The 13,899-nt window shown below is 38.1% G+C and overlaps 1 protein-coding gene across 2 annotated transcripts in view; it reads right to left on the bottom strand.

The window, feature by feature from the left end:
* The window catches only part of AGMO (alkylglycerol monooxygenase), a 184,650-nt gene that overhangs the window by 150,508 nt on the left and 20,243 nt on the right, over positions 1 to 13,899 (bottom strand). The window lies entirely within an intron of this gene.

Genomic DNA, 13,899 nt, shown 5'->3' with positions numbered 1-13,899 from the left:
CAGACCAAACAGGGCTGCCCAACTTTATGGCAAAAGTGTATCTTAGCTATTACAGGTGTTAGATGCTATTCTTAGTGTCTGCTATAAAAAGAAGACTTTCATTCACTTTTGGTGCAAACTCTAATTTTTTAATTAACAGCAAGCGTTCTAACAGCTTCTACAGCACAGGGTTTTATCCCTGAACTATGCCATGCAGTATCCATAAATCAGACCATTTCCCCACTCCTCCTAAACTCATCCTGACTCTGTGCCTATTCCTCTGTACTGCTGCCTCAATGCCTACTGTTTTCTTCCACATCCTTCTGCTCCACCCAGCAAAGCTTTCCTATTCCACTTGCACATAAAATATTTTCCTATCCGAAAGTACCCCACTTTGCCTGTCCCAGGCTTCTCCTTCTAAGTGTTGTGATATCCAAAATTTCTTAGCGCTTCAACTGTTACAACTTAAAAAAAACTCAATATTTTTTAAAGTTTTGTGGGTTGTAAAAAAAAAACCTTACAACTACTACAAAAATTATTTCATTCCAAGAAGCAAAAAAAATCCCAAAGCAAGTGTATCCTATAGGGACAAAAATCAAAGCCAAGGAAAAATATTCTCAGAATTACTTCGAAGCCAACACCACCAAAAAAAAGTTTTTGAGAGAGAGGATGATATTCCAAGACCTGGTAACTCATGAACATAAACCACCATGACACATTTAGAAACTACTAGTTTGAGTAGCAAATCTGAACAACATTGTCAGTCTCTTCTCCTATTCTCCCACCTGTAAAAGGAAACCACAGCTGCAAGTGGTGGCAGGGTCCAGAGCCCCTGCTTCCCCTGGGAGTTGTGCTGCCATAGCTGCAGTGATGGGCTGGGGTAGCTTCCAAGTGCCACCTAGTTACTCAACCTTTAGCTGAAGGGTTTTTTCCCAAGGCTAGCAATTTGGTCTCTCTTCATGGGGAGCAGCAGCGATCCTAGGAACAGGGCTGAATTCCCAGGAACAGAATTAAGCCACTTCTATAGTCACTTTTTCTTCATGGTCACTCTCCATCTCTCTTACTCTTCTGAACAGCTCCCCTTCCCTCTTTGTAGGCAAAGAGTCAGCAAGAATTGCATCTGGTGATACTTCCACACAGCACTTTTTAACATCTTTCCTTGTCCTGAGCACATAACACTTTCCAGCAATGTTTTGAGCATTACACAGAAACTGAGACAAGTTATTTCTACATCCTTGAAATTGCCAATCTTCAGGTCATGCTCCAGAGCCTATTTGTTCTCATACATGACTAAGAACAAATTAGTAAGTCATTGAAGAAATTAGGCGTTGCAAAATCTGTGCCTTCGAAACAAATATTTGGAAAAGCTCTTTATGTTTTCTAAGGAGGAAAAGGCTGGGCTCCTGTAATTATATGTCTGTTCTATTTTCTGATGTTTATAAAATGGCAGAATGAGAGCACAAAAATAAGTCTATATAAGCACATGAATTAAAACCCTTTCAGGTGCTTGAATTTAAAATTATAGGCAATGTTTGTTTGTGTTTTTGTTTGCTGTTTGTTTTGGTGGGAGTTTTTGGGTTTTTTTTATTTGGGTTTTTTTTTTTTGGGGGGGGGATTTTGTTTGTTTGTTTGGGTTTTTTTGGGGTTTTTTTGGTTTTTTTTTTTTGTTTTTTGTTTGTTTGTTTTTTGTTTTGTTGGTGTTGTTGGGTTTTTTTTGGTTGGTTGGTCTGGTCTGGTTTTTTGTTGTTGTTGATTTTGGTTTTGTTTTTTGAAGTTTCATTCTTGACATGCTTGTTTTGGAGCTCCTAAGGAGTTCACATAAATGAGTTAAACATCTCCCATGCACTGAAGCAGTCTCCAGCCCTCAGGAGATCTTTAGCCCAAGGAAGTGGAGAAATATCTGGCCAGCAAATTTTACATGCTGAAAGGGGCCTCCTCTGCCTCACAGCTAGTATGGTGGCAAGACCCTCTTATCCCTCATCAGCAGAGGAAAATCCCTTCCACATTAAGTACAATTATAGGCGAAAATTGGCTGCCAATTTTTGAAAATCTGTCACTTTAAGTTTTAAGGGACGTGGTTTCCGTTTCAATTTTAAATATATCTCACCCATATGGGAATAATACACAATCAAATCCAATATTTTTCCTACTGCCTAGCAGCTAAGTTATTTACTTGACTTTAACAAGACATTTCTTTCCTCTTCCCAAGTTTGAGAGCAAGCACAGGCTGAGATGAGCTGTGCTGCTGTATTAGCAGGCAGCCACTTCCAACTATTTATTTGAAAAGAAGGAGATCTGTAGTTAGGTGGGAAGGGAGAGACTTAGTGTAGGCTGAGGAAAGAGGGGAAAAGGTCAAGCTTTGCATTTTTCATTATCATAAATAATAAGTTCGAAACATGGGAATAGAAAATAGGAAACTTTCAGTGACTTGACACACCTCTATCCTACTGCTGGAAAATTAAGACAGTTCCATAAGCTGCATCTCCCCTGAACTAAAAACGATGCACAAAGGGTGCTAAGTTAGCCATGCAGACATAATAGCTATTTAAAAAATGCCACTTGCATGCCGTGCCAATCTGCACAAACTTAATCCATTAAGACACTACACTGAAGGCAAAACAAAGTTTTACCTTGAACCTCGTTTTTCACCCCAAACTGTAGAAATAAAAATATAGCATGTTTACTATTTACAACTTCCTTCTTAGGAGACACAGGTAGAGAATTCATGCTTTCCAAAATGTAACCTTATACATCTGGCCAGCAAACATCTGGATATTTATCTTCACTCATCATTTCCTTCAGTAAGTCCAAAAACTGTCAGTTGTTTCAGCTGAGATTCAGCCCAAGGGAGTGCAAAAAAAAGTTACATCCTTCTTTTGTCCAGGTTTTATAAACTGCTTTTTACCTTTTTCCCTGGGATATCACTAAGTATAAAAATAAGCAGTCTGGATTCCTCTGACTGTGGTTTTCATTCTGTGACTATGAACTTCTGTAGTCACAGGGTGCATACATATTCAGTTGAAGCAATAATACAGTCACATCTGCAATGCATGCATAAATACCTTTAAACAAGCTTACATATATATATACATACACACACAAATATATATTACATACTTCCAGTACATATTCAAATCACAAGTAAGAATACAGAATGATTTGTGAATAGACTACATAGCAAAATTTATGCCAATTAAATTTCAGATAGACAAAAACCAGAAAATGTACAATTAAGTAAAAAAAACCCCACAACTTCACTTGCAGAATTATTGTAATGGAAGCACTGCCTTTGGTCTGAAGGTGCGAGCCTGAAGAACTCATCCCTGAGTTAGTCACTTGCTCTGCCACTGTGCTAGGAGAGTCCCATTTGTTTGTGCTACCCTTCCCCTCTTTTACAGAAGGGAACAATAAAAATCATCTCCATTGCAAAACATGTGCAGTTTAAGTATGGGAAAAAAGCACACTAAGGGACTCAATTATTCTCACCAAAGATAGATACTGAGCAAAGAAAAATATGACTAATTTCCAAATCAGGTTTTTTTTTTCTTACTGTTCAGTAATTTAGACTGCTGTATTTAAGTTTCCATATCTCTGTTCTGATATCCAAACTGAAATTGCTTTGCAAAAATTTTCAGACAATAAATGAAGAATTCAAACAATGTACAGAGTTTTTTCTAAGTTTTTTGTTTAGCTGAGGTTGCATGCACTTCTTCCCAGTACTTTCTCTGAACTCGCGTGATGCTTTCCAAGTTAACTCTGCGTGGTGAAGTGCTTTTACAAGAAAGGCAAACATAATAGTCATAGCTATATTTAAAGGCAAAAGAGCAACAATTAATATTATGGCTTCTTAAAATTCGATCATTTATAGTATATGTGTACTGCGAACACTTTGCATGTTGTCACTTGTCCCATGGGAATGTTGCAAAGCATTCATGACTCAGATTCATTTTAACCATATGGTCCAAGGGAATCTGCTGCTGATATAACAAGCTTACATACTAAATTCTGCATTTCTCCATAATATTTTTAGATATATTTTTCAACTTTAAATCAACAAAAACAAAAGCCCCATGTTTAAGTAACAAAACAACATTTATAATAAAAAAAAGTCATGTTAGTGGGAGTGGGTGACATCAGAAGAGCAAATCTGGAAATAGCAGGAAAGAATTGAGTGTTGGCTTTGACATGTGCGCTCATTCCTGTTTCACATCCATTCTAGACAATGAACAACTCAGGAAGAGTTCCTTTTTTATACTGTTTGGGGATTTTTTAAAATATCTTAATCTCCAGTCAGAAGTACATTAAGTTAAAAGACAGCTTGGGGTGGAAAACTCCTTTTATTTTTAGCTCTGTAACACAGTACAGGTTACCAATTTTGAAAAATATAAGATTTTATTTTTATAACTACAGAATTTTAGGATCTTAGTATCTGTATGTGTTAATAATGACCAAAATTTAAAATAAAATAAAAGCATAAAAGCATGTAAAATACATGATGCACATATAAAGCATATATTTTCCTAACACCACTGTGATGTAAAATCAATAAAATCCTACCTTTTTGCCTCAATTTAACAGGCCAGTTTCCAGGTGATGGAAGCCATGAACATGACATCATTGATGTCTGAAATGATTCCTTGTGAAAATATGTCACATGCCATAGTGTTACTACAGGCTGAGAGTTTGCATTTCTCTTTCCACACTTAGCATTAGCTTTGACCCTCCTGAACTTACAAAAATAAAATGGCAAGGTATGCTTATAATGACAGTGATATTTACGATATTTGCTCATTAAATTGAAAGGAATTCTTCTAATTTTATAGAAGTTAAAAGTAGCGCACGCAAATCTCTCCTGTGTTTTACAAGGTCACATGTCCAGGTTGCACTACACAGTCTGAAGCAATAGCCACACCATTTTACTGTCAGTGTAATGTCCTCATCAGAAAGGCTGAGAATGGCCACAGTTTTTTCAGAAGGAAAATTTTTAAGGGTTTCTGGAAAATTAGTAACTAGATAGAATCAAGAATTCTCCTCCTGGACCCCACAAAATCTTGCACTTCCTCACGCACACATACCAATATGATTTGATTAGTCACAATTTTTGTTTCCCAGCAGCAAAATGAAATTTCCCGTTCCCATGCAGCCCTCAAAATAAGTAGCCCAGAGGCCATCATCTAGTGCTTAAATGCAAGTACTTTATAAAATCCAACTATAAAGACCATAAAACAGCTGAGTGACTCCTATTTAGGATACCTGCCTTTCATACAGCTTTATACATGGGAACATTGTAGGTATCTTCTTGCAACAGGATGTTTACATTCTATTTTGCACATCTTCATTTACAATAAAAAAGTAATTTTACTTTTAAAATAGTTAGCATTGATGAATCTATTCAGGTTTGACATTTACTGATCCTTGAGAAAAATTAATTGAGAAATAGTGTCGGTTATAAAAAAAAAAGTTATACCAGAAAAGAATTTACTGATAATTTTAGCTACTAAAAAAAAAAAAAGGGAAAAAATCTGGTTAATAATTTTTATTAAGTTACATCTTCCACTAGCATGCTATCAATTTAGATAGAGTGTGATGGAGGAAAGATTGCCTTTCCTACACTCAAAAAGCAGTTTTGGCAGTTTAAATACTTAAGGCAATAAAGATGCATTAAAGGAAATACACATGCAAAGAGCATTGCCCAGATACAATAATGTTTTTTCTGCTCCAGACACACTTTAAATGCTAATTGCCAATCTTGAAACATAAAGTACAGTATTTAAAATGGTAATGGCCTCACTAGATTTTTAGCAAGCAAGAAAAACTATTACAGACATCGAGCTTCTGGAAACCTGAGTAATATCCTGAAAGGAACAGCTTGCCTTTTGGGGCTTGGGATGGAATGCGCTTTTATTCTGGGTTAAAAAGGCATTCTACATTTCTTATTGTTCTTGGTCCTAATACTGTAGAAATGGGATATTTTAGCCATGTCCTGCTGAGGAACAGAAATGTGATTCCAAACCCTTCAGAGCAGTACACCTGCTCAGGAGGAACACTGGGTCTGTGTCACCAACTCACATGTCCCAGCCACACAATCACACATGTGCCACAGGAACCACCTGTGGGAACCCTGCAGGTAGACTGCCAAGAGAATCCAAAGCTAAATTCTGCACAGTTTGAAAATAAATATTAAAAGAGCTGTCTGAAGTTGCATCTTCACAGTGCGTATTAGCTAAAGTGCTGTTTCAGAGTGGAAGTGCAGACACAGTTAATTTCCTTCTCCATGCCTAAAACTACACAGACTGATAGAGCAATAATGACCAGGCAGTTTTTACTAGCACAGAAGGAGAAAAAGACTTCTTTTTGTAACAGAGAAAGCACAAGCATCTCAGTGGGCTACCTGTTTTAACAATGCTTTTCATTCCTCTAGGCCTCTGCCTCTACTTTAAAACTGTGACAAAAAAATAGTTACCACTGCTGGCTGTTTGATGAATTATATGGAGTCTGCTTTTACTCAAAGTCTAATTCCTTACAATCACAGCTTCACATCACAGATTAAAAAGAGTTGTTGTATTTGGTACCTTTTACTGCTGATCTGCTGATTTCAACAGATTGGTGTAACATGGAGGTGACAGCCCTCTAGCAAGATAGTGTGCAGAGCTGCTGTATCATAAACTAAGGTGGCATTTCCAAAATCACTACAGTTGGTTCTGGTTTGAAATGAGCCTAGATTAAGTGATTTTTTGCAACTTCTTCAGGAAACAGATATTAACCTTTAGCTGAAATACGTAACTTGACTTCAAATTAAATCAAGGGAAACAGAAATAAATATTCTCAGGTGGGCTTTCACTTACCATGTGAAATACAAGTTTCTAGCATAAGATAAACATTCAAAGTTTATGACAAAAAAAAAGAAATAAGAAGGAAGAGAAGATAGACATAGCTGGACTTCTCTCCTTGAATGAGCAGTTGAACTACCAAAGACACAGCTCTCTCTCCAACTTATGAAGTCACCTGATTGAAGGTGGTACTGTAACATTTAGAAAGCCAAACAGCATACAAGAGAACTATTTCAAACCTTTTTTCAAGCAAAACTTCAGTAAGATCTTCAAACTATTCAGAAGAACTAGCTTCTTCTCTTCCACACTAACTAACTACAAAAAGATTCACTTTGAAACTTGGATAATTCACATTTTACTTTATGTTCTGTAACAACTTAAAAAATACAAGTGTTATGCACCATTTCATTGGTTTTCAGCAGCACACTTGAAAAAGTATGTCAAATGAACTGTTTCCCTGCACAGTGAATTGGACGATTTCATACTCACATCTCCACTCAGATGAAAAGGATTATTTTTTTCTGTGTTTAGAATTTGAACACAGCCTAGAGGGCAGCAATAGCCAAGGATACGAATGTGTGAAGACAGCTGATTTTTTGAATGGCCAACCCATGCTGATTTATAACAAACTTTCTTCTCCCACTTCACCACATTGTCTAATGTTTTACTGAAAAAGCATGCTGCAAACTTGCAGATCCAGTACAAGCAGATCCAGAACTTTTTCCTTAATCTGTGCACTCAGGAAAAACCCAGGCACTGCAGGTAGGAAAAAAGATGAAATTCTACACTCTGGACACCCATACATCTAACTAATGCATATCTACAGAGAGAGCCTCTAGAATGCCAATGTATTATGTAAATCCTCAAAGCAGGAAAATACATAATACTTAAAAAGATTATTAACCTTGTGCTGGCCACTTTCCCAACCATAAAATGACAAACAAGGAAAATACAGGAATAGTTTCTTTTTAATTTGTTACTGGGGAGCTTGCCAGGTCTTTTCATGGTGGGAGCTTGAGAGAAGATGAATAGTGCTGAGAGGAGATGGAATTAGCACCTGAATTTTGGCACAAAAATGGTGTCATAATATTGTCAGTTCATGCTTTCATTACCATGTATTTAATGATATTTAAGATACATTGTGTCTGGAATCAGAAAAAAAATTAAAAGATTGCTTTTGTACTTTATCAAGGTCTAATTCATAACAGTCAGGCCTTTCTCTCCCAACATCCTGAGGGGAAAAAAAAAAACCAATTACCAGATATTTACAGAAAATCTACAAGAAAATGGCAAGTGTACTGTTGAACCCAGACCATGGAGTTGAACTCCTCATCTACAGCAACTAGCCATGTCCTACCCTTCAGTACATTGTATTCCCACTCCAGACTACATCCTACAGCAGCTAGAAAGAGCCAAAATCCACAGCCAATCACTTTTGTCTGACATCCAACCTATTGGCAGATTTGTTACTACCATTATTCTTAATTATCTCTGACATTTAAAATACTTAGAAAATCCATTCACCCATAATGTCTTTAGGATATTCAGAAATTAAAACTACGCAAAAACTCTCTATTTCCCTGGACTCCCTCTTATTTCCATCTTCCAAGCTGTTAAGGTTACAAAGAATTTTCAGAAAGTCAATTATTATCTCACCACGTGTAAAGTAAAATAGGAAGAGGCTTTAGCTATCTGCATATGCCACAATAAAATTAACAGACTACATGAGTCAACCTCATCTCATATCAGGACATTATTCTTGCCACTATACAAGAAATCAGTCTTTCAAACAACAGGAACTTGTTATGAACAATAACAACCTGAAAACAATACAAGCAGGTTCCTATAATTTTATGGGACCCTAGACATTCCATACCAGGAAGCCTCATTGCAGCTGATGTAGTTTTCAGGTGAACTTTCTCAAGAAATTGTATGTTTTAATATGAAAAGGAATGGCAACATCTTGATTTGCAAAGATTGACTTTGGTCTTCTACAAATTCAGTGTCCATTAAAAAAAATTAAAACACACATAGTAAAGGAACACCTCTTCTTGTGAAAACGTAAGAGAATGGTAAAAGACAAGTCAAAAAACAAGAATATAGAAATAAAAAAAAAATATGCAATTTACAGTTTATTTTCAACTTGAATGGCAATGAATGAGTCATAATCACCTGAACCATGTACTTATTTTCAATTCATGTTGTACTGTCTGCAGATATTAGACTAGAATCAATCAGAAGATGGAACAGAAAATATGACAACCAGCTATGACAATAGCTTCTGCTATTTTTTGAGGCTAGTAAGGACAGCATTTTAGTATCCTGCTCTCACAAACTCATTTAAAAAATAAGAAAAAAACAACTGACAGAACAGCAAAAAAAAAAGTTTTCTGTACAATTCACAAGAAGAGAATATTTGTCTCTTAATGATTGCGTATCAATTCCCTTTGCAATCAACACAAGCTGTGACAAGAAAAAGAGCAGAGCCTCCTCCAGTCACTTGACAGCTCCCAACATTTTCTGTCTTTCACTGGGGTGAAATTAAATTAGTTTCATTTTGGATAATCAATATGGTACTGAATTTCTAGTCAGGTAAACAACAATATTTTCCCACATGCAAAAATAAGCCTAAAAATACCACCACGAACCCTACCCTTTATCCTCTTGGCATGTAAGAGAGCATTGCAATTTGCTGTGTTTCTATGGGAATACAGACTTTCCTGAAAAGCAAACCTTGTAAGAAAAGTCAGACATCATGTTATAATGAATTTCCCATAAATCCAAAACCCTGTAAATAAAAAATTACTTCAATTTAGTATCAATTGTTAATATAACATCTACATAACAAGTCCATGCTAATATACTGAGTTCAGGCAAGTACATTATAAAATGCAGATGAATGAGGCACTTCAAAGGCAGGAATGGGTCAGATAAATACAGACAGTACAACCATATGATTTCAATACACCCTCCAAAAATTATCAGTAAATATAGATAGTGAAGAGACTTTGAGCGTCTGAGCTGTGTTGTCCTCTAACAAGGTTAAACTCATATCCTCATGCAACAACCAACGCAGTATTGCACTAGTGTCCAGTAACACATTAGGATTATTATTACTACACTATCTATATATATATATATATAATTATCAGAAAGAACAGGACTGGGCTTTACTGTTGCACATTCCAGTTGTTTTAATGGCATCAATCTTGAGACACTACCTATGCCTTTTCATCCACTCTGGCTCCTTTTAAAACAATGCCTGTGCACTACTGACTCAGAAAATTGTCTGTTCTCTCTCAAGTCTCCACTTAATCCCATAGATTCTCAGCTAGCACATCTGGCTTATGTTCTGTTCCGTGGCTAAGCTGACCCCTATGACTACTGAGTTGAATTGTTAAGAAAGAAATGCAACAAAACCTTGTTTTTTAACATGGTTTATTTCAGTGATCTTATGCACACAGTCTCCATACATGATATTTTTTTCAGGACTGAGTGGGTTGTGAACTACAGGATGGTGTAGGAAAGAGCAGCCAGAAACTTCTGAAGTCAGTCCTGCTGCTGAAGGAGCTGTAACAAAAGATACTCACTGGGAAAAGAGGCAAAAGCAATGTAAGTCATGGCTAAGTGAAACACCCTTCTAAAAGAAGTTCTTTAAAACAGGAGCTGAAAAATGCACAGAACTTCCAATTATTTGAAGTCTTAGAAAGAAAAATTTATCAACATCCTTAGCTGAGACATTTTGCCACAGTCTGAGGCATGGGCTTTTGAAGGATAGTGCCGACATTAGTTTTCATGGTTTCTTTCTTTGTCCTGTGACCCTTCAGAAGCTGGACTAGGCCAAAAGGTCAGTCTTGTGGGGTGGGAGACTCTGAGAAACTTGGAGTCTATTGCTCTACAATACACCTGGTGTAGAAGCCTCATTTCTTATCCACTATAAATAAATTCAGAATTATTAAGAGACACATCATTAACTCAAAATTTTATGTAGCAGCTGGGGAGTCTGCTGAGGATATACTCATCAGCTGAGGTCTATTTTATGACCTCAGATGTAACTCAAACCATCAGCTCATATTGGCTCGGCCCTTCGCTGACAGGGACCATGTCACGTATCCCACAGGGCGGCTGGAAGCCACCAGCGGACAATGGGGCGAGTGGCTGACACCGGCCAGCGGGGCCCAGGCAGAACAATGCAGCTGCTGCGGAGGTTGGCCCTGCCGAAGGAAACTCGCTTCTCCCAGGTTGTCTGAGGGGAGGGACTCTGAAGCAATGGAAATTCCCCAGCAGTAAAGGAGAACAAAAGAAGAGGTGTTGGAAGCTGCTGTTAAGAAGAGAGGGCTTCTTCCCGGGCCTAACAGAGCAGAGGAGATTCCCCCAGCTGACAGAAACACATTCTGTTCTGCAGAATGTGATCCTCCGGGAAGTGTAGATTAGAAACTACTCCCTTACAGAGCACCAGAGCCTTGCAACTCCCCACTATTCCCCACTGGAGCACAGGGTTGTGCACACAGCTGTTGCCAAGGGACCTGCTCAGGCCAGGGGTGGCCCTGGATCCAGCAGAGCCCCCACACCAGAGCTGGGCATCAGACAACCACAGCCAGGACCTGGGCTCTGCACCAGCACCAGTGTTTTTGCATGGAACTGGAATTCTCTACATTTCCCCCTGTGATTAAAAGGTGTGGCTGCTGAAGAAATCAGTTTACAGAGCTTCCAAATTCCTTACTGCCGTTGTTATTTGTCTGCAACAGGAGTATCTGTGAGGCCAGGGAGCAGGGAGGGCGTGCTGGGGCTCAGCACTGCTCTGGGACCACCAAATCCCCCTGACTAGCAAGACTAACTCTACAAGATCTCTGCACCTGGAGAGGAAACTTGAGGAGTAATCCATATATGCTAGATTAAAATACCTGGTAAAAATCCTTCAAACCCACACATATCCTTCCCTAAAAAAAAGTTAAAGTAAAAACTGTGATTTTACAGCATACTTTTTTTAGTAGTACAGCCATAATGGGTGTTTTTACTGAAACAAAGGGAAAAGTTACATTGATTTATAAATTCATTAAAATGCCATGAGAAAGAGCAGGGTCTAAGTAGACCTGTTGACTTCCATGGCTTTTGGATCAGACCCAGAAGAATGCTGGAATAAGTGGTGAAGCATTTTATTTTCTAACCTTTCAGTGGCTACTGCAAACAATGGAAAATACAAGTACATACTTAGAATAACTCTATCCTTTGCAAATGAGATCACACCTAAAAATACTTCCTTTTGTTGCTGTATAACTTCAGTTTAGGGTAATAGTTATTACATGCATATAGTGAAGAGGAAAAAATATCTCCGCAAAGTAGGGTTTCTCCTACAGAAGAAACTTTAAAATCTGTAGTGATTCAAGACAATTTATGAAATAGTAGAATGAAAAATCTAGTTATTCATGGACAACATGAAATAAGGTAGTAAAAGTGCCAGGGGACTGAGTTACTAAATTATTGCTTGCAGCCAGGAAAAGCTACATGATGATGATAATTCTTAGTATCAAAATTATACCAAGTTCTAAGAAACAACTGAAAAATGTATCTGAATTTTAGTTTTTCAGTTTGAAACAATTAGAGCTAGCCCACACAGCTTGAACTTCCTGGGATATACATGTGCTATTAATTTTTAACTTTGCTGTAGAATCCAAGCCTGAATCACCAGGCCCTGTCACTTTCTAGTGCAAAGGTGTGTTTTGTCTGCTTGTACCAGCAACTTTTCCAGTGCCCTTTCTTCTCAATTTGCAAAGATATTTTTCCTGACTTTTAAAAACTATCTCCTTGAATTTCCTCAGCAACTTCCAATGCAGCTGACTTTCACAGCTGTGTTGCCATGATACAGATTTCATCATTGTTTGACTAGAGAAGAGTGTTGGTTAAACTAAAATCTCCACTTAGAGTGATTTTCTACCATTTTTCAGCAGTTCCCTGCTAAGCAGGACAGATCTAACAGCGATCGAACAATATTTCTGTAACCTGAAGAGTAAATTAACATTTATTGAATAGCTCAGCACTGACCTTCTTAAGAGAAGAGCAGCATTTTCTTACAGCTTCTTCAACTCCATTAGATATATAATTGGCTTGGTTTTATTTCTAAAACACCAATTGAGATTAATTCCAAAATATTCCATCAAAAACAAAAACAGAGAAGAGCAAAGGCAAAGTTGCTGCAGAAACAGAAATGTATCCATAGCTTTAGAGAGTGTAGAGATGGCCCGTTCCCTTCTCTGCCAGTGGGAATTTTACCACTGACTCCAGAGAAAGCACAGCCAAGCTAGCGATTTTCTAACACTTGAAGGCAATTATTTTTATTTTAAAACACAGGAATAGCCTCCTGCTCTTATGCAGTTCTTAGCCTGAGGCTGTAGCCCTGCCAGCACTGTTAATGTCATTGTTTGTGAAGCGTATTCCCAGTCTCCATACACCCACGCAGGGCTCCCAGCTCCCGGCCGTGATGTCCCCCTCGACACATTGTTCCAGCTCCCCCTGCTTCCTCGCCTCCCGCCCCGTCCCCCACCATTGTTATCCCTTGACACCCACCCTGCATTGTTCTCACACCCGCCTGCCATCCCCACCTGGGAGGGACCCTTCCTCTCTCCCACTCCTCGCAGTAGCTCAGGCCCCTTTCTTACCTACTTCCATATATTCCACTGACCTACTGCCAGCAGAGCATTTTCCCTTTCTGAAAGCACATTACACAAAGTATCATTACCACATCCCACAGCTTCTGCAAGCTGTGGGCACCCGGCTTTGAGAAGCCCAGTCCAAAGCCTCTTGAAGAACAAAAAGATTTTTATTTCATTGCTACAGACTTTAGGTCAGGCCCAGAGCTAAGATTGATAGAAAGCATTATTGCATTTTCAGATATGGTATAAAAGGCTACAGCTGATATTTGTTTTCACTAGGGAACTGCATTTGCAAAGAGACAGACATACATGTACAGAAATGGCTGACATGATTTACACAGGCTCCATTATTTTGGCCATCTTGCTTTTTCCTGCTCTCTAGTTTGTACATCCACCAGATTCTTTTGAAATAGTTCTCTGTACTTTGCTGGATTTTTCAT

This window comes from Onychostruthus taczanowskii, unplaced genomic scaffold (assembly GCF_017590055.1).
Source record: "Onychostruthus taczanowskii isolate IOZ18803 unplaced genomic scaffold, ASM1759005v1 scaffold59, whole genome shotgun sequence".
Taxonomy (NCBI): domain Eukaryota; kingdom Metazoa; phylum Chordata; class Aves; order Passeriformes; family Passeridae; genus Onychostruthus; species Onychostruthus taczanowskii.
The sequence above is the reverse complement of the archived record's forward strand: the minus strand, read 5'-3'. Positions and strand labels throughout refer to the sequence as shown.